Here is a 26434-nt window from a genome sequence, read left to right as displayed (position 1 = left end):
CGCTTCGTGGTGATACTAGACATCATGGTAAGCGTTAAGCATAAAATTGAGGCACTTGTCAACATCTGCAAGTCTGTACTTGCGCAGAACAGAGCAACTTTGCCGCTCCTCACACAGACCCCCGCTGGAATCCCAATCCGTGACGCGTAAGAGCAAACACTTGGCTGTCATGGGGTGGGATTTGAACCCACGCCTCCAGGAAAGATCATGCAGCTATCCTCAAATACGCAGGTGTGAAAAAAAAATGCAAAGCGCAAAGAAAAAATGGTGACATTAAGAGTCCAATTCTTGGGATGAAGTATAAAGACTGGATCAGTTTGTCACTTACTGGTGGTGATCTTCCACGATCTGATTGAGTATTTCGCATTCAAAGGTTGAACGGAGGAAAGCTTGAAGGACTTTTTCTACCTTTCTTCAAGTTGCTGGTTTAGAAGCAGGATTTTGACATCAGCCTAGTATGTGTATAAATGTTTCTTCAGATATATCCTATCAGAACCCTGAAAAAGAAACCTGAGTGGTTTCCAAAGCTTGCAGCAACATCAATTGACCATTCAAAGGAATCTTATCTGCAAGGTTAATTAGCTTCTCTCCCCGAGAACAAGCATATTATGTTCTACTGGCTAACGGGGTTCCAATGTTCCTTTTGAGCATCAGCCTAGAAGTTAGGCACCAGTGAGAATGAAACTCACACCCCGTGGTTTAACCAGACCAGTGGCCTATGAAGCAGGAAGAAAAGGGATTGGCGTGGTGTTTTTTTCCCCTTTCTGATGGAGGGTTTCTTGTTCCTCAAACTGCTTTCAAAGTTGACTTCGGGAGCCCTGAGAAAAATGGCCTTGCTTAATATTTAAGGAAAAGCTAGCCTCCTTTCTGATGGAGGGTTTCTTGTTCCTCAAACTGCTTTCAAAGTTGACTTCGGGAGCCCTGAGAAAAATGGCCTTGCTTAATATTTAAGGAAAAGCTAGCCTGTCAGAAGTGGGATTCGAACCCACGCCTCCAGAGGAGACTGCGACCTGAACGCAGCGCCTTAGACCGCTCGGCCATCCTGACTCTCATGTGGCAGTATGCTTTGGCGCTTCGTGGTGATACTAGACATCATGGTAAGCGTTAAGCATAAAATTGAGGCACTTGTCAACATCTGCAAGTCTGCACTTGCGCAGAACAGAGCAACTTTGCCGCTCCTCACACAGACCCCCGCTGGAATCCCAATCCGTGACGCGTAAGAGCAAACACTTGGCTGTCATGGGGTGGGATTTGAACCCACGCCTCCAGGAAAGATCATGCAGCTATCCTCAAATACGCAGGTGTGAAAAAAAAATGCAAAGCGCAAAGAAAAAATGGTGACATTAAGAGTCCAATTCTTGGGATGAAGTATAAAGACTGGATCAGTTTGTCACTTACTGGTGGTGATCTTCCACGATCTGATTGAGTATTTCGCATTCAAAGGTTGAACGGAGGAAAGCTTGAAGGACTTTTTCTACCTTTCTTCAAGTTGCTGGTTTAGAAGCAGGATTTTGACATCAGCCTAGTATGTGTATAAATGTTTCTTCAGATATATCCTATCAGAACCCTGAAAAAGAAACCTGAGTGGTTTCCAAAGCTTGCAGCAACATCAATTGACCATTCAAAGGAATCTTATCTGCAAGGTTAATTAGCTTCTCTCCCCGAGAACAAGCATATTATGTTCTACTGGCTAACGGGGTTCCAATGTTCCTTTTGAGCATCAGCCTAGAAGTTAGGCACCAGTGAGAATGAAACTCACACCCTGTGGTTTAACCAGACCAGTGGCCTATGAAGCAGGAAGAAAAGGGATTGGCGTGGTGTTTTTTTCCCCTTTCTGATGGAGGGTTTCTTGTTCCTCAAACTGCTTTCAAAGTTGACTTCGGGAGCCCTGAGAAAAATGGCCTTGCTTAATATTTAAGGAAAAGCTAGCCTGTCAGAAGTGGGATTCGAACCCACGCCTCCAGAGGAGACTGCGACCTGAACGCAGCGCCTTAGACCGCTCGGCCATCCTGACTTTCATGTGGCAGTATGCTTTGGCGCTTCGTGGTGATACTAGACATCATGGTAAGCGTTAAGCATAAAATTGAGGCACTTGTCAACATCTGCAAGTCTGCACTTGCGCAGAACAGAGCAACTTTGCCGCTCCTCACACAGACCCCCGCTGGAATCCCAATCCGTGACGCGTAAGAGCAAACACTTGGCTGTCATGGGGTGGGATTTGAACCCACGCCTCCAGGAAAGATCATTCAGCTATCCTCAAATACGCAGGTGTGAAAAAAAAATGCAAAGCGCAAAGAAAAAATGGTGACATTAAGAGTCCAATTCTTGGGATGAAGTATAAAGACTGGATCAGTTTGTCACTTACTGGTGGTGATCTTCCACGATCTGATTGAGTATTTCGCATTCAAAGGTTGAACGGAGGAAAGCTTGAAGGACTTTTTCTACCTTTCTTCAAGTTGCTGGTTTAGAAGCAGGATTTTGACATCAGCCTAGTATGTGTATAAATGTTTCTTCAGATATATCCTATCAGAACCCTGAAAAAGAAACCTGAGTGGTTTCCAAAGCTTGCAGCAACATCAATTGACCATTCAAAGGAATCTTATCTGCAAGGTTAATTAGCTTCTCTCCCCGAGAACAAGCATATTATGTTCTACTGGCTAACGGGGTTCCAATGTTCCTTTTGAGCATCAGCCTAGAAGTTAGGCACCAGTGAGAATGAAACTCACACCCTGTGGTTTAACCAGACCAGTGGCCTATGAAGCAGGAAGAAAAGGGATTGGCGTGGTGTTTTTTTCCCCTTTCTGATGGAGGGTTTCTTGTTCCTCAAACTGCTTTCAAAGTTGACTTCGGGAGCCCTGAGAAAAATGGCCTTGCTTAATATTTAAGGAAAAGCTAGCCTGTCAGAAGTGGGATTCGAACCCACGCCTCCAGAGGAGACTGCGACCTGAACGCAGCGCCTTAGACCGCTCGGCCATCCTGACTCTCATGTGGCAGTATGCTTTGGCGCTTCGTGGTGATACTAGACATCATGGTAAGCGTTAAGCATAAAATTGAGGCACTTGTCAACATCTGCAAGTCTGCACTTGCGCAGAACAGAGCAACTTTGCCGCTCCTCACACAGACCCCCGCTGGAATCCCAATCCGTGACGCGTAAGAGCAAACACTTGGCTGTCATGGGGTGGGATTTGAACCCACGCCTCCAGGAAAGATCATGCAGCTATCCTCAAATACGCAGGTGTGAAAAAAAAATGCAAAGCGCAAAGAAAAAATGGTGACATTAAGAGTCCAATTCTTGGGATGAAGTATAAAGACTGGATCAGTTTGTCACTTACTGGTGGTGATCTTCCACGATCTGATTGAGTATTTCGCATTCAAAGGTTGAACGGAGGAAAGCTTGAAGGACTTTTTCTACCTTTCTTCAAGTTGCTGGTTTAGAAGCAGGATTTTGACATCAGCCTAGTATGTGTATAAATGTTTCTTCAGATATATCCTATCAGAACCCTGAAAAAGAAACCTGAGTGGTTTCCGAAGCTTGCAGCAACATCAATTGACCATTCAAAGGAATCTTATCTGCAAGGTTAATTAGCTTCTCTCCCCGAGAACAAGCATATTATGTTCTACTGGCTAACGGGGTTCCAATGTTCCTTTTGAGCATCAGCCTAGAAGTTAGGCACCAGTGAGAATGAAACTCACACCCTGTGGTTTAACCAGACCAGTGGCCTATGAAGCAGGAAGAAAAGGGATTGGCGTGGTGTTTTTTTCCCCTTTCTGATGGAGGGTTTCTTGTTCCTCAAACTGCTTTCAAAGTTGACTTCGGGAGCCCTGAGAAAAATGGCCTTGCTTAATATTTAAGGAAAAGCTAGCCTGTCAGAAGTGGGATTCGAACCCACACCTCCAGAGGAGACTGCGACCTGAACGCAGCGCCTTAGACCGCTCGGCCATCCTGACTCTCATGTGGCAGTATGCTTTGGCGCTTCGTGGTGATACTAGACATCATGGTAAGCGTTAAGCATAAAATTGAGGCACTTGTCAACATCTGCAAGTCTGCACTTGCGCAGAACAGAGCAACTTTGCCGCTCCTCACACAGACCCCCGCTGGAATCCCAATCCGTGACGCGTAAGAGCAAACACTTGGCTGTCATGGGGTGGGATTTGAACCCACGCCTCCAGGAAAGATCATGCAGCTATCCTCAAATACGCAGGTGTGAAAAAAAAATGCAAAGCGCAAAGAAAAAATGGTGACATTAAGAGTCCAATTCTTGGGATGAAGTATAAAGACTGGATCAGTTTGTCACTTACTGGTGGTGATCTTCCACGATCTGATTGAGTATTTCGCATTCAAAGGTTGAACGGAGGAAAGCTTGAAGGACTTTTTCTACCTTTCTTCAAGTTGCTGGTTTAGAAGCAGGATTTTGACATCAGCCTAGTATGTGTATAAATGTTTCTTCAGATATATCCTATCAGAACCCTGAAAAAGAAACCTGAGTGGTTTCCAAAGCTTGCAGCAACATCAATTGACCATTCAAAGGAATCTTATCTGCAAGGTTAATTAGCTTCTCTCCCCGAGAACAAGCATATTATGTTCTACTGGCTAACGGGGTTCCAATGTTCCTTTTGAGCATCAGCCTAGAAGTTAGGCACCAGTGAGAATGAAACTCACACCCTGTGGTTTAACCAGACCAGTGGCCTATGAAGCAGGAAGAAAAGGGATTGGCGTGGTGTTTTTTTCCCCTTTCTGATGGAGGGTTTCTTGTTCCTCAAACTGCTTTCAAAGTTGACTTCGGGAGCCCTGAGAAAAATGGCCTTGCTTAATATTTAAGGAAAAGCTAGCCTGTCAGAAGTGGGATTCGAACCCACGCCTCCAGAGGAGACTGCGACCTGAACGCAGCGCCTTAGACCGCTCGGCCATCCTGACTCTCATGTGGCAGTATGCTTTGGCGCTTCGTGGTGATACTAGACATCATGGTAAGCGTTAAGCATAAAATTGAGGCACTTGTCAACATCTGCAAGTCTGCACTTGCGCAGAACAGAGCAACTTTGCCGCTCCTCACACAGACCCCCGCTGGAATCCCAATCCGTGACGCGTAAGAGCAAACACTTGGCTGTCATGGGGTGGGATTTGAACCCACGCCTCCAGGAAAGATCATGCAGCTATCCTCAAATACGCAGGTGTGAAAAAAAAATGCAAAGCGCAAAGAAAAAATGGTGACATTAAGAGTCCAATTCTTGGGATGAAGTATAAAGACTGGATCAGTTTGTCACTTACTGGTGGTGATCTTCCACGATCTGATTGAGTATTTCGCATTCAAAGGTTGAACGGAGGAAAGCTTGAAGGACTTTTTCTACCTTTCTTCAAGTTGCTGGTTTAGAAGCAGGATTTTGACATCAGCCTAGTATGTGTATAAATGTTTCTTCAGATATATCCTATCAGAACCCTGAAAAAGAAACCTGAGTGGTTTCCGAAGCTTGCAGCAACATCAATTGACCATTCAAAGGAATCTTATCTGCAAGGTTAATTAGCTTCTCTCCCCGAGAACAAGCATATTATGTTCTACTGGCTAACGGGGTTCCAATGTTCCTTTTGAGCATCAGCCTAGAAGTTAGGCACCAGTGAGAATGAAACTCACACCCTGTGGTTTAACCAGACCAGTGGCCTATGAAGCAGGAAGAAAAGGGATTGGCGTGGTGTTTTTTTCCCCTTTCTGATGGAGGGTTTCTTGTTCCTCAAACTGCTTTCAAAGTTGACTTCGGGAGCCCTGAGAAAAATGGCCTTGCTTAATATTTAAGGAAAAGCTAGCCTGTCAGAAGTGGGATTCGAACCCACACCTCCAGAGGAGACTGCGACCTGAACGCAGCGCCTTAGACCGCTCGGCCATCCTGACTCTCATGTGGCAGTATGCTTTGGCGCTTCGTGGTGATACTAGACATCATGGTAAGCGTTAAGCATAAAATTGAGGCACTTGTCAACATCTGCAAGTCTGCACTTGCGCAGAACAGAGCAACTTTGCCGCTCCTCACACAGACCCCCGCTGGAATCCCAATCCGTGACGCGTAAGAGCAAACACTTGGCTGTCATGGGGTGGGATTTGAACCCACGCCTCCAGGAAAGATCATGCAGCTATCCTCAAATACGCAGGTGTGAAAAAAAAATGCAAAGCGCAAAGAAAAAATGGTGACATTAAGAGTCCAATTCTTGGGATGAAGTATAAAGACTGGATCAGTTTGTCACTTACTGGTGGTGATCTTCCACGATCTGATTGAGTATTTCGCATTCAAAGGTTGAACGGAGGAAAGCTTGAAGGACTTTTTCTACCTTTCTTCAAGTTGCTGGTTTAGAAGCAGGATTTTGACATCAGCCTAGTATGTGTATAAATGTTTCTTCAGATATATCCTATCAGAACCCTGAAAAAGAAACCTGAGTGGTTTCCAAAGCTTGCAGCAACATCAATTGACCATTCAAAGGAATCTTATCTGCAAGGTTAATTAGCTTCTCTCCCCGAGAACAAGCATATTATGTTCTACTGGCTAACGGGGTTCCAATGTTCCTTTTGAGCATCAGCCTAGAAGTTAGGCACCAGTGAGAATGAAACTCACACCCTGTGGTTTAACCAGACCAGTGGCCTATGAAGCAGGAAGAAAAGGGATTGGCGTGGTGTTTTTTTCCCCTTTCTGATGGAGGGTTTCTTGTTCCTCAAACTGCTTTCAAAGTTGACTTCGGGAGCCCTGAGAAAAATGGCCTTGCTTAATATTTAAGGAAAAGCTAGCCTGTCAGAAGTGGGATTCGAACCCACGCCTCCAGAGGAGACTGCGACCTGAACGCAGCGCCTTAGACCGCTCGGCCATCCTGACTTTCATGTGGCAGTATGCTTTGGCGCTTCGTGGTGATACTAGACATCATGGTAAGCGTTAAGCATAAAATTGAGGCACTTGTCAACATCTGCAAGTCTGCACTTGCGCAGAACAGAGCAACTTTGCCGCTCCTCACACAGACCCCCGCTGGAATCCCAATCCGTGACGCGTAAGAGCAAACACTTGGCTGTCATGGGGTGGGATTTGAACCCACGCCTCCAGGAAAGATCATTCAGCTATCCTCAAATACGCAGGTGTGAAAAAAAAATGCAAAGCGCAAAGAAAAAATGGTGACATTAAGAGTCCAATTCTTGGGATGAAGTATAAAGACTGGATCAGTTTGTCACTTACTGGTGGTGATCTTCCACGATCTGATTGAGTATTTCGCATTCAAAGGTTGAACGGAGGAAAGCTTGAAGGACTTTTTCTACCTTTCTTCAAGTTGCTGGTTTAGAAGCAGGATTTTGACATCAGCCTAGTATGTGTATAAATGTTTCTTCAGATATATCCTATCAGAACCCTGAAAAAGAAACCTGAGTGGTTTCCAAAGCTTGCAGCAACATCAATTGACCATTCAAAGGAATCTTATCTGCAAGGTTAATTAGCTTCTCTCCCCGAGAACAAGCATATTATGTTCTACTGGCTAACGGGGTTCCAATGTTCCTTTTGAGCATCAGCCTAGAAGTTAGGCACCAGTGAGAATGAAACTCACACCCTGTGGTTTAACCAGACCAGTGGCCTATGAAGCAGGAAGAAAAGGGATTGGCGTGGTGTTTTTTTCCCCTTTCTGATGGAGGGTTTCTTGTTCCTCAAACTGCTTTCAAAGTTGACTTCGGGAGCCCTGAGAAAAATGGCCTTGCTTAATATTTAAGGAAAAGCTAGCCTGTCAGAAGTGGGATTCGAACCCACGCCTCCAGAGGAGACTGCGACCTGAACGCAGCGCCTTAGACCGCTCGGCCATCCTGACTTTCATGTGGCAGTATGCTTTGGCGCTTCGTGGTGATACTAGACATCATGGTAAGCGTTAAGCATAAAATTGAGGCACTTGTCAACATCTGCAAGTCTGCACTTGCGCAGAACAGAGCAACTTTGCCGCTCCTCACACAGACCCCCGCTGGAATCCCAATCCGTGACGCGTAAGAGCAAACACTTGGCTGTCATGGGGTGGGATTTGAACCCACGCCTCCAGGAAAGATCATGCAGCTATCCTCAAATACGCAGGTGTGAAAAAAAAATGCAAAGCGCAAAGAAAAAATGGTGACATTAAGAGTCCAATTCTTGGGATGAAGTATAAAGACTGGATCAGTTTGTCACTTACTGGTGGTGATCTTCCACGATCTGATTGAGTATTTCGCATTCAAAGGTTGAACGGAGGAAAGCTTGAAGGACTTTTTCTACCTTTCTTCAAGTTGCTGGTTTAGAAGCAGGATTTTGACATCAGCCTAGTATGTGTATAAATGTTTCTTCAGATATATCCTATCAGAACCCTGAAAAAGAAACCTGAGTGGTTTCCAAAGCTTGCAGCAACATCAATTGACCATTCAAAGGAATCTTATCTGCAAGGTTAATTAGCTTCTCTCCCCGAGAACAAGCATATTATGTTCTACTGGCTAACGGGGTTCCAATGTTCCTTTTGAGCATCAGCCTAGAAGTTAGGCACCAGTGAGAATGAAACTCACACCCTGTGGTTTAACCAGACCAGTGGCCTATGAAGCAGGAAGAAAAGGGATTGGCGTGGTGTTTTTTTCCCCTTTCTGATGGAGGGTTTCTTGTTCCTCAAACTGCTTTCAAAGTTGACTTCGGGAGCCCTGAGAAAAATGGCCTTGCTTAATATTTAAGGAAAAGCTAGCCTGTCAGAAGTGGGATTCGAACCCACGCCTCCAGAACGCAGCGCCTTAGACCGCTCGGCCATCCTGACTCTCATGTGGCAGTATGCTTTGGCGCTTCGTGGTGATACTAGACATCATGGTAAGCGTTAAGCATAAAATTGAGGCACTTGTCAACATCTGCAAGTCTGTACTTGCGCAGAACAGAGCAACTTTGCCGCTCCTCACACAGACCCCCGCTGGAATCCCAATCCGTGACGCGTAAGAGCAAACACTTGGCTGTCATGGGGTGGGATTTGAACCCACGCCTCCAGGAAAGATCATGCAGCTATCCTCAAATACGCAGGTGTGAAAAAAAAATGCAAAGCGCAAAGAAAAAATGGTGACATTAAGAGTCCAATTCTTGGGATGAAGTATAAAGACTGGATCAGTTTGTCACTTACTGGTGGTGATCTTCCACGATCTGATTGAGTATTTCGCATTCAAAGGTTGAACGGAGGAAAGCTTGAAGGACTTTTTCTACCTTTCTTCAAGTTGCTGGTTTAGAAGCAGGATTTTGACATCAGCCTAGTATGTGTATAAATGTTTCTTCAGATATATCCTATCAGAACCCTGAAAAAGAAACCTGAGTGGTTTCCAAAGCTTGCAGCAACATCAATTGACCATTCAAAGGAATCTTATCTGCAAGGTTAATTAGCTTCTCTCCCCGAGAACAAGCATATTATGTTCTACTGGCTAACGGGGTTCCAATGTTCCTTTTGAGCATCAGCCTAGAAGTTAGGCACCAGTGAGAATGAAACTCACACCCCGTGGTTTAACCAGACCAGTGGCCTATGAAGCAGGAAGAAAAGGGATTGGCGTGGTGTTTTTTTCCCCTTTCTGATGGAGGGTTTCTTGTTCCTCAAACTGCTTTCAAAGTTGACTTCGGGAGCCCTGAGAAAAATGGCCTTGCTTAATATTTAAGGAAAAGCTAGCCTCCTTTCTGATGGAGGGTTTCTTGTTCCTCAAACTGCTTTCAAAGTTGACTTCGGGAGCCCTGAGAAAAATGGCCTTGCTTAATATTTAAGGAAAAGCTAGCCTGTCAGAAGTGGGATTCGAACCCACGCCTCCAGAGGAGACTGCGACCTGAACGCAGCGCCTTAGACCGCTCGGCCATCCTGACTTTCATGTGGCAGTATGCTTTGGCGCTTCGTGGTGATACTAGACATCATGGTAAGCGTTAAGCATAAAATTGAGGCACTTGTCAACATCTGCAAGTCTGCACTTGCGCAGAACAGAGCAACTTTGCCGCTCCTCACACAGACCCCCGCTGGAATCCCAATCCGTGACGCGTAAGAGCAAACACTTGGCTGTCATGGGGTGGGATTTGAACCCACGCCTCCAGGAAAGATCATGCAGCTATCCTCAAATACGCAGGTGTGAAAAAAAAATGCAAAGCGCAAAGAAAAAATGGTGACATTAAGAGTCCAATTCTTGGGATGAAGTATAAAGACTGGATCAGTTTGTCACTTACTGGTGGTGATCTTCCACGATCTGATTGAGTATTTCGCATTCAAAGGTTGAACGGAGGAAAGCTTGAAGGACTTTTTCTACCTTTCTTCAAGTTGCTGGTTTAGAAGCAGGATTTTGACATCAGCCTAGTATGTGTATAAATGTTTCTTCAGATATATCCTATCAGAACCCTGAAAAAGAAACCTGAGTGGTTTCCAAAGCTTGCAGCAACATCAATTGACCATTCAAAGGAATCTTATCTGCAAGGTTAATTAGCTTCTCTCCCCGAGAACAAGCATATTATGTTCTACTGGCTAACGGGGTTCCAATGTTCCTTTTGAGCATCAGCCTAGAAGTTAGGCACCAGTGAGAATGAAACTCACACCCTGTGGTTTAACCAGACCAGTGGCCTATGAAGCAGGAAGAAAAGGGATTGGCGTGGTGTTTTTTTCCCCTTTCTGATGGAGGGTTTCTTGTTCCTCAAACTGCTTTCAAAGTTGACTTCGGGAGCCCTGAGAAAAATGGCCTTGCTTAATATTTAAGGAAAAGCTAGCCTGTCAGAAGTGGGATTCGAACCCACGCCTCCAGAGGAGACTGCGACCTGAACGCAGCGCCTTAGACCACTCGGCCATCCTGACTCTCATGTGGCAGTATGCTTTGGCACTTCGTGGTGATACTAGACATCATGGTAAGCGTTAAGCATAAAATTGAGGCACTTGTCAACATCTGCAAGTCTGTACTTGCGCAGAACAGAGCAACTTTGCCGCTCCTCACACAGACCCCCGCTGGAATCCCAATCCGTGACGCGTAAGAGCAAACACTTGGCTGTCATGGGGTGGGATTTGAACCCACGCCTCCAGGAAAGATCATGCAGCTATCCTCAAATACGCAGGTGTGAAAAAAAAATGCAAAGCGCAAAGAAAAAATGGTGACATTAAGAGTCCAATTCTTGGGATGAAGTATAAAGACTGGATCAGTTTGTCACTTACTGGTGGTGATCTTCCACGATCTGATTGAGTATTTCGCATTCAAAGGTTGAACGGAGGAAAGCTTGAAGGACTTTTTCTACCTTTCTTCAAGTTGCTGGTTTAGAAGCAGGATTTTGACATCAGCCTAGTATGTGTATAAATGTTTCTTCAGATATATCCTATCAGAACCCTGAAAAAGAAACCTGAGTGGTTTCCAAAGCTTGCAGCAACATCAATTGACCATTCAAAGGAATCTTATCTGCAAGGTTAATTAGCTTCTCTCCCCGAGAACAAGCATATTATGTTCTACTGGCTAACGGGGTTCCAATGTTCCTTTTGAGCATCAGCCTAGAAGTTAGGCACCAGTGAGAATGAAACTCACACCCCGTGGTTTAACCAGACCAGTGGCCTATGAAGCAGGAAGAAAAGGGATTGGCGTGGTGTTTTTTTCCCCTTTCTGATGGAGGGTTTCTTGTTCCTCAAACTGCTTTCAAAGTTGACTTCGGGAGCCCTGAGAAAAATGGCCTTGCTTAATATTTAAGGAAAAGCTAGCCTCCTTTCTGATGGAGGGTTTCTTGTTCCTCAAACTGCTTTCAAAGTTGACTTCGGGAGCCCTGAGAAAAATGGCCTTGCTTAATATTTAAGGAAAAGCTAGCCTGTCAGAAGTGGGATTCGAACCCACACCTCCAGAGGAGACTGCGACCTGAACGCAGCGCCTTAGACCGCTCGGCCATCCTGACTCTCATGTGGCAGTATGCTTTGGCACTTCGTGGTGATACTAGACATCATGGTAAGCGTTAAGCATAAAATTGAGGCACTTGTCAACATCTGCAAGTCTGCACTTGCGCAGAACAGAGCAACTTTGCCGCTCCTCACACAGACCCCCGCTGGAATCCCAATCCGTGACGCGTAAGAGCAAACACTTGGCTGTCATGGGGTGGGATTTGAACCCACGCCTCCAGGAAAGATCATGCAGCTATCCTCAAATACGCAGGTGTGAAAAAAAAATGCAAAGCGCAAAGAAAAAATGGTGACATTAAGAGTCCAATTCTTGGGATGAAGTATAAAGACTGGATCAGTTTGTCACTTACTGGTGGTGATCTTCCACGATCTGATTGAGTATTTCGCATTCAAAGGTTGAACGGAGGAAAGCTTGAAGGACTTTTTCTACCTTTCTTCAAGTTGCTGGTTTAGAAGCAGGATTTTGACATCAGCCTAGTATGTGTATAAATGTTTCTTCAGATATATCCTATCAGAACCCTGAAAAAGAAACCTGAGTGGTTTCCAAAGCTTGCAGCAACATCAATTGACCATTCAAAGGAATCTTATCTGCAAGGTTAATTAGCTTCTCTCCCCGAGAACAAGCATATTATGTTCTACTGGCTAACGGGGTTCCAATGTTCCTTTTGAGCATCAGCCTAGAAGTTAGGCACCAGTGAGAATGAAACTCACACCCTGTGGTTTAACCAGACCAGTGGCCTATGAAGCAGGAAGAAAAGGGATTGGCGTGGTGTTTTTTTCCCCTTTCTGATGGAGGGTTTCTTGTTCCTCAAACTGCTTTCAAAGTTGACTTCGGGAGCCCTGAGAAAAATGGCCTTGCTTAATATTTAAGGAAAAGCTAGCCTGTCAGAAGTGGGATTCGAACCCACGCCTCCAGAGGAGACTGCGACCTGAACGCAGCGCCTTAGACCACTCGGCCATCCTGACTCTCATGTGGCAGTATGCTTTGGCACTTCGTGGTGATACTAGACATCATGGTAAGCGTTAAGCATAAAATTGAGGCACTTGTCAACATCTGCAAGTCTGTACTTGCGCAGAACAGAGCAACTTTGCCGCTCCTCACACAGACCCCCGCTGGAATCCCAATCCGTGACGCGTAAGAGCAAACACTTGGCTGTCATGGGGTGGGATTTGAACCCACGCCTCCAGGAAAGATCATGCAGCTATCCTCAAATACGCAGGTGTGAAAAAAAAATGCAAAGCGCAAAGAAAAAATGGTGACATTAAGAGTCCAATTCTTGGGATGAAGTATAAAGACTGGATCAGTTTGTCACTTACTGGTGGTGATCTTCCACGATCTGATTGAGTATTTCGCATTCAAAGGTTGAACGGAGGAAAGCTTGAAGGACTTTTTCTACCTTTCTTCAAGTTGCTGGTTTAGAAGCAGGATTTTGACATCAGCCTAGTATGTGTATAAATGTTTCTTCAGATATATCCTATCAGAACCCTGAAAAAGAAACCTGAGTGGTTTCCAAAGCTTGCAGCAACATCAATTGACCATTCAAAGGAATCTTATCTGCAAGGTTAATTAGCTTCTCTCCCCGAGAACAAGCATATTATGTTCTACTGGCTAACGGGGTTCCAATGTTCCTTTTGAGCATCAGCCTAGAAGTTAGGCACCAGTGAGAATGAAACTCACACCCTGTGGTTTAACCAGACCAGTGGCCTATGAAGCAGGAAGAAAAGGGATTGGCGTGGTGTTTTTTTCCCCTTTCTGATGGAGGGTTTCTTGTTCCTCAAACTGCTTTCAAAGTTGACTTCGGGAGCCCTGAGAAAAATGGCCTTGCTTAATATTTAAGGAAAAGCTAGCCTGTCAGAAGTGGGATTCGAACCCACGCCTCCAGAGGAGACTGCGACCTGAACGCAGCGCCTTAGACCACTCGGCCATCCTGACTCTCATGTGGCAGTATGCTTTGGCACTTCGTGGTGATACTAGACATCATGGTAAGCGTTAAGCATAAAATTGAGGCACTTGTCAACATCTGCAAGTCTGTACTTGCGCAGAACAGAGCAACTTTGCCGCTCCTCACACAGACCCCCGCTGGAATCCCAATCCGTGACGCGTAAGAGCAAACACTTGGCTGTCATGGGGTGGGATTTGAACCCACGCCTCCAGGAAAGATCATGCAGCTATCCTCAAATACGCAGGTGTGAAAAAAAAATGCAAAGCGCAAAGAAAAAATGGTGACATTAAGAGTCCAATTCTTGGGATGAAGTATAAAGACTGGATCAGTTTGTCACTTACTGGTGGTGATCTTCCACGATCTGATTGAGTATTTCGCATTCAAAGGTTGAACGGAGGAAAGCTTGAAGGACTTTTTCTACCTTTCTTCAAGTTGCTGGTTTAGAAGCAGGATTTTGACATCAGCCTAGTATGTGTATAAATGTTTCTTCAGATATATCCTATCAGAACCCTGAAAAAGAAACCTGAGTGGTTTCCAAAGCTTGCAGCAACATCAATTGACCATTCAAAGGAATCTTATCTGCAAGGTTAATTAGCTTCTCTCCCCGAGAACAAGCATATTATGTTCTACTGGCTAACGGGGTTCCAATGTTCCTTTTGAGCATCAGCCTAGAAGTTAGGCACCAGTGAGAATGAAACTCACACCCCGTGGTTTAACCAGACCAGTGGCCTATGAAGCAGGAAGAAAAGGGATTGGCGTGGTGTTTTTTTCCCCTTTCTGATGGAGGGTTTCTTGTTCCTCAAACTGCTTTCAAAGTTGACTTCGGGAGCCCTGAGAAAAATGGCCTTGCTTAATATTTAAGGAAAAGCTAGCCTCCTTTCTGATGGAGGGTTTCTTGTTCCTCAAACTGCTTTCAAAGTTGACTTCGGGAGCCCTGAGAAAAATGGCCTTGCTTAATATTTAAGGAAAAGCTAGCCTGTCAGAAGTGGGATTCGAACCCACACCTCCAGAGGAGACTGCGACCTGAACGCAGCGCCTTAGACCGCTCGGCCATCCTGACTCTCATGTGGCAGTATGCTTTGGCACTTCGTGGTGATACTAGACATCATGGTAAGCGTTAAGCATAAAATTGAGGCACTTGTCAACATCTGCAAGTCTGCACTTGCGCAGAACAGAGCAACTTTGCCGCTCCTCACACAGACCCCCGCTGGAATCCCAATCCGTGACGCGTAAGAGCAAACACTTGGCTGTCATGGGGTGGGATTTGAACCCACGCCTCCAGGAAAGATCATGCAGCTATCCTCAAATACGCAGGTGTGAAAAAAAAATGCAAAGCGCAAAGAAAAAATGGTGACATTAAGAGTCCAATTCTTGGGATGAAGTATAAAGACTGGATCAGTTTGTCACTTACTGGTGGTGATCTTCCACGATCTGATTGAGTATTTCGCATTCAAAGGTTGAACGGAGGAAAGCTTGAAGGACTTTTTCTACCTTTCTTCAAGTTGCTGGTTTAGAAGCAGGATTTTGACATCAGCCTAGTATGTGTATAAATGTTTCTTCAGATATATCCTATCAGAACCCTGAAAAAGAAACCTGAGTGGTTTCCAAAGCTTGCAGCAACATCAATTGACCATTCAAAGGAATCTTATCTGCAAGGTTAATTAGCTTCTCTCCCCGAGAACAAGCATATTATGTTCTACTGGCTAACGGGGTTCCAATGTTCCTTTTGAGCATCAGCCTAGAAGTTAGGCACCAGTGAGAATGAAACTCACACCCTGTGGTTTAACCAGACCAGTGGCCTATGAAGCAGGAAGAAAAGGGATTGGCGTGGTGTTTTTTTCCCCTTTCTGATGGAGGGTTTCTTGTTCCTCAAACTGCTTTCAAAGTTGACTTCGGGAGCCCTGAGAAAAATGGCCTTGCTTAATATTTAAGGAAAAGCTAGCCTGTCAGAAGTGGGATTCGAACCCACGCCTCCAGAGGAGACTGCGACCTGAACGCAGCGCCTTAGACCACTCGGCCATCCTGACTCTCATGTGGCAGTATGCTTTGGTGCTTCGTGGTGATACTAGACATCATGGTAAGCGTTAAGCATAAAATTGAGGCACTTGTCAACATCTGCAAGTCTGTACTTGCGCAGAACAGAGCAACTTTGCCGCTCCTCACACAGACCCCCGCTGGAATCCCAATCCGTGACGCGTAAGAGCAAACACTTGGCTGTCATGGGGTGGGATTTGAACCCACGCCTCCAGGAAAGATCATGCAGCTATCCTCAAATACGCAGGTGTGAAAAAAAAATGCAAAGCGCAAAGAAAAAATGGTGACATTAAGAGTCCAATTCTTGGGATGAAGTATAAAGACTGGATCAGTTTGTCACTTACTGGTGGTGATCTTCCACGATCTGATTGAGTATTTCGCATTCAAAGGTTGAACGGAGGAAAGCTTGAAGGACTTTTTCTACCTTTCTTCAAGTTGCTGGTTTAGAAGCAGGATTTTGACATCAGCCTAGTATGTGTATAAATGTTTCTTCAGATATATCCTATCAGAACCCTGAAAAAGAAACCTGAGTGGTTTCCAAAGCTTGCAGCAACATCAATTGACCATTCAAAGGAATCTTATCTGCAAGGTTAATTAGCTTCTCTCCCCGAGAACAAGCATATTATGTTCTACTGGCTAACGGGGTTCCAATGTTCCTTTTGAGCATCAGCCTAGAAGTTAGGCACCAGTGAGAATGAAACTCACACCCCGTGGTTTAACCAGACCAGTGGCCTATGAAGCAGGAAGAAAAGGGATTGGCGTGGTGTTTTTTTCCCCTTTCTGATGGAGGGTTTCTTGTTCCTCAAACTGCTTTCAAAGTTGACTTCGGGAGCCCTGAGAAAAATGGCCTTGCTTAATATTTAAGGAAAAGCTAGCCTGTCAGAAGTGGGATTCGAACCCACACCTCCAGAGGAGACTGCGACCTGAACGCAGCGCCTTAGACCGCTCGGCCATCCTGACTCTCATGTGGCAGTATGCTTTGGCGCTTCGTGGTGATACTAGACATCATGGTAAGCGTTAAGCATAAAATTGAGGCACTTGTCAACATCTGCAAGTCTGCACTTGCGCAGAACAGAGCAACTTTGCCGCTCCTCACACAGACCCCCGCTGGAATCCCAATCCGTGACGCGTAAGAGCAAACACTTGGCTGTCATGGGGTGGGATTTGAACCCACGCCTCCAGGAAAGATCATGCAGCTATCCTCAAATACGCAGGTGTGAAAAAAAAATGCAAAGCGCAAAGAAAAAATGGTGACATTAAGAGTCCAATTCTTGGGATGAAGTATAAAGACTGGATCAGTTTGTCACTTACTGGTGGTGATCTTCCACGATCTGATTGAGTATTTCGCATTCAAAGGTTGAACGGAGGAAAGCTTGAAGGACTTTTTCTACCTTTCTTCAAGTTGCTGGTTTAGAAGCAGGATTTTGACATCAGCCTAGTATGTGTATAAATGTTTCTTCAGATATATCCTATCAGAACCCTGAAAAAGAAACCTGAGTGGTTTCCAAAGCTTGCAGCAACATCAATTGACCATTCAAAGGAATCTTATCTGCAAGGTTAATTAGCTTCTCTCCCCGAGAACAAGCATATTATGTTCTACTGGCTAACGGGGTTCCAATGTTCCTTTTGAGCATCAGCCTAGAAGTTAGGCACCAGTGAGAATGAAACTCACACCCTGTGGTTTAACCAGACCAGTGGCCTATGAAGCAGGAAGAAAAGGGATTGGCGTGGTGTTTTTTTCCCCTTTCTGATGGAGGGTTTCTTGTTCCTCAAACTGCTTTCAAAGTTGACTTCGGGAGCCCTGAGAAAAATGGCCTTGCTTAATATTTAAGGAAAAGCTAGCCTGTCAGAAGTGGGATTCGAACCCACGCCTCCAGAGGAGACTGCGACCTGAACGCAGCGCCTTAGACCGCTCGGCCATCCTGACTCTCATGTGGCAGTATGCTTTGGCGCTTCGTGGTGATACTAGACATCATGGTAAGCGTTAAGCATAAAATTGAGGCACTTGTCAACATCTGCAAGTCTGCACTTGCGCAGAACAGAGCAACTTTGCCGCTCCTCACACAGACCCCCGCTGGAATCCCAATCCGTGACGCGTAAGAGCAAACACTTGGCTGTCATGGGGTGGGATTTGAACCCACGCCTCCAGGAAAGATCATGCAGCTATCCTCAAATACGCAGGTGTGAAAAAAAAATGCAAAGCGCAAAGAAAAAATGGTGACATTAAGAGTCCAATTCTTGGGATGAAGTATAAAGACTGGATCAGTTTGTCACTTACTGGTGGTGATCTTCCACGATCTGATTGAGTATTTCGCATTCAAAGGTTGAACGGAGGAAAGCTTGAAGGACTTTTTCTACCTTTCTTCAAGTTGCTGGTTTAGAAGCAGGATTTTGACATCAGCCTAGTATGTGTATAAATGTTTCTTCAGATATATCCTATCAGAACCCTGAAAAAGAAACCTGAGTGGTTTCCAAAGCTTGCAGCAACATCAATTGACCATTCAAAGGAATCTTATCTGCAAGGTTAATTAGCTTCTCTCCCCGAGAACAAGCATATTATGTTCTACTGGCTAACGGGGTTCCAATGTTCCTTTTGAGCATCAGCCTAGAAGTTAGGCACCAGTGAGAATGAAACTCACACCCCGTGGTTTAACCAGACCAGTGGCCTATGAAGCAGGAAGAAAAGGGATTGGCGTGGTGTTTTTTTCCCCTTTCTGATGGAGGGTTTCTTGTTCCTCAAACTGCTTTCAAAGTTGACTTCGGGAGCTAGCCTGTCAGAAGTGGGATTCGAACCCACGCCTCCAGAGGAGACTGCGACCTGAACGCAGCGCCTTAGACCGCTCGGCCATCCTGACTCTCATGTGGCAGTATGCTTTGGCGCTTCGTGGTGATACTAGACATCATGGTAAGCGTTAAGCATAAAATTGAGGCACTTGTCAACATCTGCAAGTCTGCACTTGCGCAGAACAGAGCAACTTTGCCGCTCCTCACACAGACCCCCGCTGGAATCCCAATCCGTGACGCGTAAGAGCAAACACTTGGCTGTCATGGGGTGGGATTTGAACCCACGCCTCCAGGAAAGATCATGCAGCTATCCTCAAATACGCAGGTGTGAAAAAAAAATGCAAAGCGCAAAGAAAAAATGGTGACATTAAGAGTCCAATTCTTGGGATGAAGTATAAAGACTGGATCAGTTTGTCACTTACTGGTGGTGATCTTCCACGATCTGATTGAGTATTTCGCATTCAAAGGTTGAACGGAGGAAAGCTTGAAGGACTTTTTCTACCTTTCTTCAAGTTGCTGGTTTAGAAGCAGGATTTTGACATCAGCCTAGTATGTGTATAAATGTTTCTTCAGATATATCCTATCAGAACCCTGAAAAAGAAACCTGAGTGGTTTCCAAAGCTTGCAGCAACATCAATTGACCATTCAAAGGAATCTTATCTGCAAGGTTAATTAGCTTCTCTCCCCGAGAACAAGCATATTATGTTCTACTGGCTAACGGGGTTCCAATGTTCCTTTTGAGCATCAGCCTAGAAGTTAGGCACCAGTGAGAATGAAACTCACACCCTGTGGTTTAACCAGACCAGTGGCCTATGAAGCAGGAAGAAAAGGGATTGGCGTGGTGTTTTTTTCCCCTTTCTGATGGAGGGTTTCTTGTTCCTCAAACTGCTTTCAAAGTTGACTTCGGGAGCCCTGAGAAAAATGGCCTTGCTTAATATTTAAGGAAAAGCTAGCCTGTCAGAAGTGGGATTCGAACCCACGCCTCCAGAGGAGACTGCGACCTGAACGCAGCGCCTTAGACCGCTCGGCCATCCTGACTCTCATGTGGCAGTATGCTTTGGCGCTTCGTGGTGATACTAGACATCATGGTAAGCGTTAAGCATAAAATTGAGGCACTTGTCAACATCTGCAAGTCTGCACTTGCGCAGAACAGAGCAACTTTGCCGCTCCTCACACAGACCCCCGCTGGAATCCCAATCCGTGACGCGTAAGAGCAAACACTTGGCTGTCATGGGGTGGGATTTGAACCCACGCCTCCAGGAAAGATCATGCAGCTATCCTCAAATACGCAGGTGTGAAAAAAAAATGCAAAGCGCAAAGAAAAAATGGTGACATTAAGAGTCCAATTCTTGGGATGAAGTATAAAGACTGGATCAGTTTGTCACTTACTGGTGGTGATCTTCCACGATCTGATTGAGTATTTCGCATTCAAAGGTTGAACGGAGGAAAGCTTGAAGGACTTTTTCTACCTTTCTTCAAGTTGCTGGTTTAGAAGCAGGATTTTGACATCAGCCTAGTATGTGTATAAATGTTTCTTCAGATATATCCTATCAGAACCCTGAAAAAGAAACCTGAGTGGTTTCCAAAGCTTGCAGCAACATCAATTGACCATTCAAAGGAATCTTATCTGCAAGGTTAATTAGCTTCTCTCCCCGAGAACAAGCATATTATGTTCTACTGGCTAACGGGGTTCCAATGTTCCTTTTGAGCATCAGCCTAGAAGTTAGGCACCAGTGAGAATGAAACTCACACCCTGTGGTTTAACCAGACCAGTGGCCTATGAAGCAGGAAGAAAAGGGATTGGCGTGGTGTTTTTTTCCCCTTTCTGATGGAGGGTTTCTTGTTCCTCAAACTGCTTTCAAAGTTGACTTCGGGAGCCCTGAGAAAAATGGCCTTGCTTAATATTTAAGGAAAAGCTAGCCTCCTTTCTGATGGAGGGTTTCTTGTTCCTCAAACTGCTTTCAAAGTTGACTTCGGGAGCCCTGAGAAAAATGGCCTTGCTTAATATTTAAGGAAAAGCTAGCCTGTCAGAAGTGGGATTCGAACCCACACCTCCAGAGGAGACTGCGACCTGAACGCAGCGCCTTAGACCGCTCGGCCATCCTGACTCTCATGTGGCAGTATGCTTTGGCGCTTCGTGGTGATACTAGACATCATGGTAAGCGTTAAGCATAAAATTGAGGCACTTGTCAACATCTGCAAGTCTGCACTTGCGCAGAACAGAGCAACTTTGCCGCTCCTCACACAGACCCCCGCTGGAATCCCAATCCGTGACGCGTAAGAGCAAACACTTGGCTGTCATGGGGTGGGATTTGAACCCACGCCTCCAGGAAAGATCATGCAGCTATCCTCAAATATGCAGGTGTGAAAAAAAAATGCAAAGCGCAAAGAAAAAATGGTGACATTAAGAGTCCAATTCTTGGGATGAAGTATAAAGACTGGATCAGTTTGTCACTTACTGGTGGTGATCTTCCACGATCTGATTGAGTATTTCGCATTCAAAGGTTGAACGGAGGAAAGCTTGAAGGACTTTTTCTACCTTTCTTCAAGTTGCTGGTTTAGAAGCAGGATTTTGACATCAGCCTAGTATGTGTATAAATGTTTCTTCAGATATATCCTATCAGAACCCTGAAAAAGAAACCTGAGTGGTTTCCAAAGCTTGCAGCAACATCAATTGACCATTCAAAGGAATCTTATCTGCAAGGTTAATTAGCTTCTCTCCCCGAGAACAAGCATATTATGTTCTACTGGCTAACGGGGTTCCAATGTTCCTTTTGAGCATCAGCCTAGAAGTTAGGCACCAGTGAGAATGAAACTCACACCCTGTGGTTTAACCAGACCAGTGGCCTATGAAGCAGGAAGAAAAGGGATTGGCGTGGTGTTTTTTTCCCCTTTCTGATGGAGGGTTTCTTGTTCCTCAAACTGCTTTCAAAGTTGACTTCGGGAGCCCTGAGAAAAATGGCCTTGCTTAATATTTAAGGAAAAGCTAGCCTGTCAGAAGTGGGATTCGAACCCACGCCTCCAGAGGAGACTGCGACCTGAACGCAGCGCCTTAGACCGCTCGGCCATCCTGACTCTCATGTGGCAGTATGCTTTGGCGCTTCGTGGTGATACTAGACATCATGGTAAGCGTTAAGCATAAAATTGAGGCACTTGTCAACATCTGCAAGTCTGCACTTGCGCAGAACAGAGCAACTTTGCCGCTCCTCACACAGACCCCCGCTGGAATCCCAATCCGTGACGCGTAAGAGCAAACACTTGGCTGTCATGGGGTGGGATTTGAACCCACGCCTCCAGGAAAGATCATGCAGCTATCCTCAAATACGCAGGTGTGAAAAAAAAATGCAAAGCGCAAAGAAAAAATGGTGACATTAAGAGTCCAATTCTTGGGATGAAGTATAAAGACTGGATCAGTTTGTCACTTACTGGTGGTGATCTTCCACGATCTGATTGAGTATTTCGCATTCAAAGGTTGAACGGAGGAAAGCTTGAAGGACTTTTTCTACCTTTCTTCAAGTTGCTGGTTTAGAAGCAGGATTTTGACATCAGCCTAGTATGTGTATAAATGTTTCTTCAGATATATCCTATCAGAACCCTGAAAAAGAAACCTGAGTGGTTTCCAAAGCTTGCAGCAACATCAATTGACCATTCAAAGGAATCTTATCTGCAAGGTTAATTAGCTTCTCTCCCCGAGAACAAGCATATTATGTTCTACTGGCTAACGGGGTTCCAATGTTCCTTTTGAGCATCAGCCTAGAAGTTAGGCACCAGTGAGAATGAAACTCACACCCTGTGGTTTAACCAGACCAGTGGCCTATGAAGCAGGAAGAAAAGGGATTGGCGTGGTGTTTTTTTCCCCTTTCTGATGGAGGGTTTCTTGTTCCTCAAACTGCTTTCAAAGTTGACTTCGGGAGCCCTGAGAAAAATGGCCTTGCTTAATATTTAAGGAAAAGCTAGCCTGTCAGAAGTGGGATTCGAACCCACGCCTCCAGAGGAGACTGCGACCTTAGACCACTCGGCCATCCTGACTCTCATGTGGCAGTATGCTTTGGCGCTTCGTGGTGATACTAGACATCATGGTAAGCGTTAAGCATAAAATTGAGGCACTTGTCAACATCTGCAAGTCTGTACTTGCGCAGAACAGAGCAACTTTGCCGCTCCTCACACAGACCCCCGCTGGAATCCCAATCCGTGACGCGTAAGAGCAAACACTTGGCTGTCATGGGGTGGGATTTGAACCCACGCCTCCAGGAAAGATCATGCAGCTATCCTCAAATACGCAGGTGTGAAAAAAAAATGCAAAGCGCAAAGAAAAAATGGTGACATTAAGAGTCCAATTCTTGGGATGAAGTATAAAGACTGGATCAGTTTGTCACTTACTGGTGGTGATCTTCCACGATCTGATTGAGTATTTCGCATTCAAAGGTTGAACGGAGGAAAGCTTGAAGGACTTTTTCTACCTTTCTTCAAGTTGCTGGTTTAGAAGCAGGATTTTGACATCAGCCTAGTATGTGTATAAATGTTTCTTCAGATATATCCTATCAGAACCCTGAAAAAGAAACCTGAGTGGTTTCCAAAGCTTGCAGCAACATCAATTGACCATTCAAAGGAATCTTATCTGCAAGGTTAATTAGCTTCTCTCCCCGAGAACAAGCATATTATGTTCTACTGGCTAACGGGGTTCCAATGTTCCTTTTGAGCATCAGCCTAGAAGTTAGGCACCAGTGAGAATGAAACTCACACCCCGTGGTTTAACCAGACCAGTGGCCTATGAAGCAGGAAGAAAAGGGATTGGCGTGGTGTTTTTTTCCCCTTTCTGATGGAGGGTTTCTTGTTCCTCAAACTGCTTTCAAAGTTGACTTCGGGAGCCCTGAGAAAAATGGCCTTGCTTAATATTTAAGGAAAAGCTAGCCTCCTTTCTGATGGAGGGTTTCTTGTTCCTCAAACTGCTTTCAAAGTTGACTTCGGGAGCCCTGAGAAAAATGGCCTTGCTTAATATTTAAGGAAAAGCTAGCCTGTCAGAAGTGGGATTCGAACCCACACCTCCAGAGGAGACTGCGACCTGAACGCAGCGCCTTAGACCGCTCGGCCATCCTGACTCTCATGTGGCAGTATGCTTTGGCGCTTCGTGGTGATACTAGACATCATGGTAAGCGTTAAGCATAAAATTGAGGCACTTGTCAACATCTGCAAGTCTGCACTTGCGCAGAACAGAGCAACTTTGCCGCTCCTCACACAGACCCCCGCTGGAATCCCAATCCGTGACGCGTAAGAGCAAACACTTGGCTGTCATGGGGTGGGATTTGAACCCACGCCTCCAGGAAAGATCATGCAGCTATCCTCAAATATGCAGGTGTGAAAAAAAAATGCAAAGCGCAAAGAAAAAATGGTGACATTAAGAGTCCAATTCTTGGGATGAAGTATAAAGACTGGATCAGTTTGTCACTTACTGGTGGTGATCTTCCACGATCTGATTGAGTATTTCGCATTCAAAGGTTGAACGGAGGAAAGCTTGAAGGACTTTTTCTACCTTTCTTCAAGTTGCTGGTTTAGAAGCAGGATTTTGACATCAGCCTAGTATGTGTATAAATGTTTCTTCAGATATATCCTATCAGAACCCTGAAAAAGAAACCTGAGTGGTTTCCAAAGCTTGCAGCAACATCAATTGACCATTCAAAGGAATCTTATCTGCAAGGTTAATTAGCTTCTCTCCCCGAGAACAAGCATATTATGTTCTACTGGCTAACGGGGTTCCAATGTTCCTTTTGAGCATCAGCCTAGAAGTTAGGCACCAGTGAGAATGAAACTCACACCCTGTGGTTTAACCAGACCAGTGGCCTATGAAGCAGGAAGAAAAGGGATTGGCGTGGTGTTTTTTTCCCCTTTCTGATGGAGGGTTTCTTGTTCCTCAAACTGCTTTCAAAGTTGACTTCGGGAGCCCTGAGAAAAATGGCCTTGCTTAATATTTAAGGAAAAGCTAGCCTGTCAGAAGTGGGATTCGAACCCACGCCTCCAGAGGAGACTGCGACCTGAACGCAGCGCCTTAGACCGCTCGGCCATCCTGACTCTCATGTGGCAGTATGCTTTGGCGCTTCGTGGTGATACTAGACATCATGGTAAGCGTTAAGCATAAAATTGAGGCACTTGTCAACATCTGCAAGTCTGCACTTGCGCAGAACAGAGCAACTTTGCCGCTCCTCACACAGACCCCCGCTGGAATCCCAATCCGTGACGCGTAAGAGCAAACACTTGGCTGTCATGGGGTGGGATTTGAACCCACGCCTCCAGGAAAGATCATGCAGCTATCCTCAAATACGCAGGTGTGAAAAAAAAATGCAAAGCGCAAAGAAAAAATGGTGACATTAAGAGTCCAATTCTTGGGATGAAGTATAAAGACTGGATCAGTTTGTCACTTACTGGTGGTGATCTTCCACGATCTGATTGAGTATTTCGCATTCAAAGGTTGAACGGAGGAAAGCTTGAAGGACTTTTTCTACCTTTCTTCAAGTTGCTGGTTTAGAAGCAGGATTTTGACATCAGCCTAGTATGTGTATAAATGTTTCTTCAGATATATCCTATCAGAACCCTGAAAAAGAAACCTGAGTGGTTTCCAAAGCTTGCAGCAACATCAATTGACCATTCAAAGGAATCTTATCTGCAAGGTTAATTAGCTTCTCTCCCCGAGAACAAGCATATTATGTTCTACTGGCTAACGGGGTTCCAATGTTCCTTTTGAGCATCAGCCTAGAAGTTAGGCACCAGTGAGAATGAAACTCACACCCTGTGGTTTAACCAGACCAGTGGCCTATGAAGCAGGAAGAAAAGGGATTGGCGTGGTGTTTTTTTCCCCTTTCTGATGGAGGGTTTCTTGTTCCTCAAACTGCTTTCAAAGTTGACTTCGGGAGCCCTGAGAAAAATGGCCTTGCTTAATATTTAAGGAAAAGCTAGCCTGTCAGAAGTGGGATTCGAACCCACGCCTCCAGAGGAGACTGCGACCTTAGACCACTCGGCCATCCTGACTCTCATGTGGCAGTATGCTTTGGCGCTTCGTGGTGATACTAGACATCATGGTAAGCGTTAAGCATAAAATTGAGGCACTTGTCAACATCTGCAAGTCTGTACTTGCGCAGAACAGAGCAACTTTGCCGCTCCTCACACAGACCCCCGCTGGAATCCCAATCCGTGACGCGTAAGAGCAAACACTTGGCTGTCATGGGGTGGGATTTGAACCCACGCCTCCAGGAAAGATCATGCAGCTATCCTCAAATACGCAGGTGTGAAAAAAAAATGCAAAGCGCAAAGAAAAAATGGTGACATTAAGAGTCCAATTCTTGGGATGAAGTATAAAGACTGGATCAGTTTGTCACTTACTGGTGGTGATCTTCCACGATCTGATTGAGTATTTCGCATTCAAAGGTTGAACGGAGGAAAGCTTGAAGGACTTTTTCTACCTTTCTTCAAGTTGCTGGTTTAGAAGCAGGATTTTGACATCAGCCTAGTATGTGTATAAATGTTTCTTCAGATATATCCTATCAGAACCCTGAAAAAGAAACCTGAGTGGTTTCCAAAGCTTGCAGCAACATCAATTGACCATTCAAAGGAATCTTATCTGCAAGGTTAATTAGCTTCTCTCCCCGAGAACAAGCATATTATGTTCTACTGGCTAACGGGGTTCCAATGTTCCTTTTGAGCATCAGCCTAGAAGTTAGGCACCAGTGAGAATGAAACTCACACCCCGTGGTTTAACCAGACCAGTGGCCTATGAAGCAGGAAGAAAAGGGATTGGCGTGGTGTTTTT

At 45.2% G+C, this 26434-nt stretch overlaps 23 non-coding genes across 23 annotated transcripts; all 23 read right to left on the bottom strand.

The window, feature by feature from the left end:
- Positions 1–964: 964 nt before the first annotated feature.
- Positions 965–1047, bottom strand: TRNAL-CAG (transfer RNA leucine (anticodon CAG)). Its single transcript has one exon. It is a non-coding gene; the product is annotated as a tRNA-Leu (tRNA).
- Positions 1048–1931: 884 nt separating this feature from the next.
- Positions 1932–2014, bottom strand: TRNAL-CAG (transfer RNA leucine (anticodon CAG)). The gene has a single exon. It is a non-coding gene; the product is annotated as a tRNA-Leu (tRNA).
- Positions 2015–2898: 884 nt separating this feature from the next.
- On the bottom strand, positions 2899–2981 carry TRNAL-CAG (transfer RNA leucine (anticodon CAG)). The gene has a single exon. It is a non-coding gene; the product is annotated as a tRNA-Leu (tRNA).
- Positions 2982–3865: 884 nt separating this feature from the next.
- TRNAL-CAG (transfer RNA leucine (anticodon CAG)) lies at positions 3866–3948 on the bottom strand. The gene has a single exon. It is a non-coding gene; the product is annotated as a tRNA-Leu (tRNA).
- An 884-nt stretch (positions 3949–4832) lies between these two features.
- TRNAL-CAG (transfer RNA leucine (anticodon CAG)) lies at positions 4833–4915 on the bottom strand. Its single transcript has one exon. It is a non-coding gene; the product is annotated as a tRNA-Leu (tRNA).
- An 884-nt stretch (positions 4916–5799) lies between these two features.
- On the bottom strand, positions 5800–5882 carry TRNAL-CAG (transfer RNA leucine (anticodon CAG)). Its single transcript has one exon. It is a non-coding gene; the product is annotated as a tRNA-Leu (tRNA).
- An 884-nt stretch (positions 5883–6766) lies between these two features.
- On the bottom strand, positions 6767–6849 carry TRNAL-CAG (transfer RNA leucine (anticodon CAG)). Its single transcript has one exon. It is a non-coding gene; the product is annotated as a tRNA-Leu (tRNA).
- Positions 6850–7733: 884 nt separating this feature from the next.
- TRNAL-CAG (transfer RNA leucine (anticodon CAG)) lies at positions 7734–7816 on the bottom strand. The gene has a single exon. It is a non-coding gene; the product is annotated as a tRNA-Leu (tRNA).
- Positions 7817–9754: 1938 nt separating this feature from the next.
- TRNAL-CAG (transfer RNA leucine (anticodon CAG)) lies at positions 9755–9837 on the bottom strand. Its single transcript has one exon. It is a non-coding gene; the product is annotated as a tRNA-Leu (tRNA).
- Positions 9838–10721: 884 nt separating this feature from the next.
- TRNAL-CAG (transfer RNA leucine (anticodon CAG)) lies at positions 10722–10804 on the bottom strand. Its single transcript has one exon. It is a non-coding gene; the product is annotated as a tRNA-Leu (tRNA).
- Positions 10805–11791: 987 nt separating this feature from the next.
- TRNAL-CAG (transfer RNA leucine (anticodon CAG)) lies at positions 11792–11874 on the bottom strand. The gene has a single exon. It is a non-coding gene; the product is annotated as a tRNA-Leu (tRNA).
- An 884-nt stretch (positions 11875–12758) lies between these two features.
- On the bottom strand, positions 12759–12841 carry TRNAL-CAG (transfer RNA leucine (anticodon CAG)). Its single transcript has one exon. It is a non-coding gene; the product is annotated as a tRNA-Leu (tRNA).
- An 884-nt stretch (positions 12842–13725) lies between these two features.
- Positions 13726–13808, bottom strand: TRNAL-CAG (transfer RNA leucine (anticodon CAG)). Its single transcript has one exon. It is a non-coding gene; the product is annotated as a tRNA-Leu (tRNA).
- A 987-nt stretch (positions 13809–14795) lies between these two features.
- On the bottom strand, positions 14796–14878 carry TRNAL-CAG (transfer RNA leucine (anticodon CAG)). Its single transcript has one exon. It is a non-coding gene; the product is annotated as a tRNA-Leu (tRNA).
- An 884-nt stretch (positions 14879–15762) lies between these two features.
- On the bottom strand, positions 15763–15845 carry TRNAL-CAG (transfer RNA leucine (anticodon CAG)). Its single transcript has one exon. It is a non-coding gene; the product is annotated as a tRNA-Leu (tRNA).
- An 884-nt stretch (positions 15846–16729) lies between these two features.
- Positions 16730–16812, bottom strand: TRNAL-CAG (transfer RNA leucine (anticodon CAG)). Its single transcript has one exon. It is a non-coding gene; the product is annotated as a tRNA-Leu (tRNA).
- Positions 16813–17696: 884 nt separating this feature from the next.
- Positions 17697–17779, bottom strand: TRNAL-CAG (transfer RNA leucine (anticodon CAG)). Its single transcript has one exon. It is a non-coding gene; the product is annotated as a tRNA-Leu (tRNA).
- An 845-nt stretch (positions 17780–18624) lies between these two features.
- On the bottom strand, positions 18625–18707 carry TRNAL-CAG (transfer RNA leucine (anticodon CAG)). Its single transcript has one exon. It is a non-coding gene; the product is annotated as a tRNA-Leu (tRNA).
- An 884-nt stretch (positions 18708–19591) lies between these two features.
- Positions 19592–19674, bottom strand: TRNAL-CAG (transfer RNA leucine (anticodon CAG)). The gene has a single exon. It is a non-coding gene; the product is annotated as a tRNA-Leu (tRNA).
- Positions 19675–20661: 987 nt separating this feature from the next.
- TRNAL-CAG (transfer RNA leucine (anticodon CAG)) lies at positions 20662–20744 on the bottom strand. The gene has a single exon. It is a non-coding gene; the product is annotated as a tRNA-Leu (tRNA).
- An 884-nt stretch (positions 20745–21628) lies between these two features.
- On the bottom strand, positions 21629–21711 carry TRNAL-CAG (transfer RNA leucine (anticodon CAG)). Its single transcript has one exon. It is a non-coding gene; the product is annotated as a tRNA-Leu (tRNA).
- Positions 21712–23652: 1941 nt separating this feature from the next.
- Positions 23653–23735, bottom strand: TRNAL-CAG (transfer RNA leucine (anticodon CAG)). The gene has a single exon. It is a non-coding gene; the product is annotated as a tRNA-Leu (tRNA).
- Positions 23736–24619: 884 nt separating this feature from the next.
- On the bottom strand, positions 24620–24702 carry TRNAL-CAG (transfer RNA leucine (anticodon CAG)). The gene has a single exon. It is a non-coding gene; the product is annotated as a tRNA-Leu (tRNA).
- Positions 24703–26434: the final 1732 nt, after the last annotated feature.

This window comes from Eleutherodactylus coqui, chromosome 7 (genome assembly GCF_035609145.1).
Source record: "Eleutherodactylus coqui strain aEleCoq1 chromosome 7, aEleCoq1.hap1, whole genome shotgun sequence".
Taxonomy (NCBI): domain Eukaryota; kingdom Metazoa; phylum Chordata; class Amphibia; order Anura; family Eleutherodactylidae; genus Eleutherodactylus; species Eleutherodactylus coqui.
This window is presented reverse-complemented; position numbering and strand designations above follow the sequence as displayed.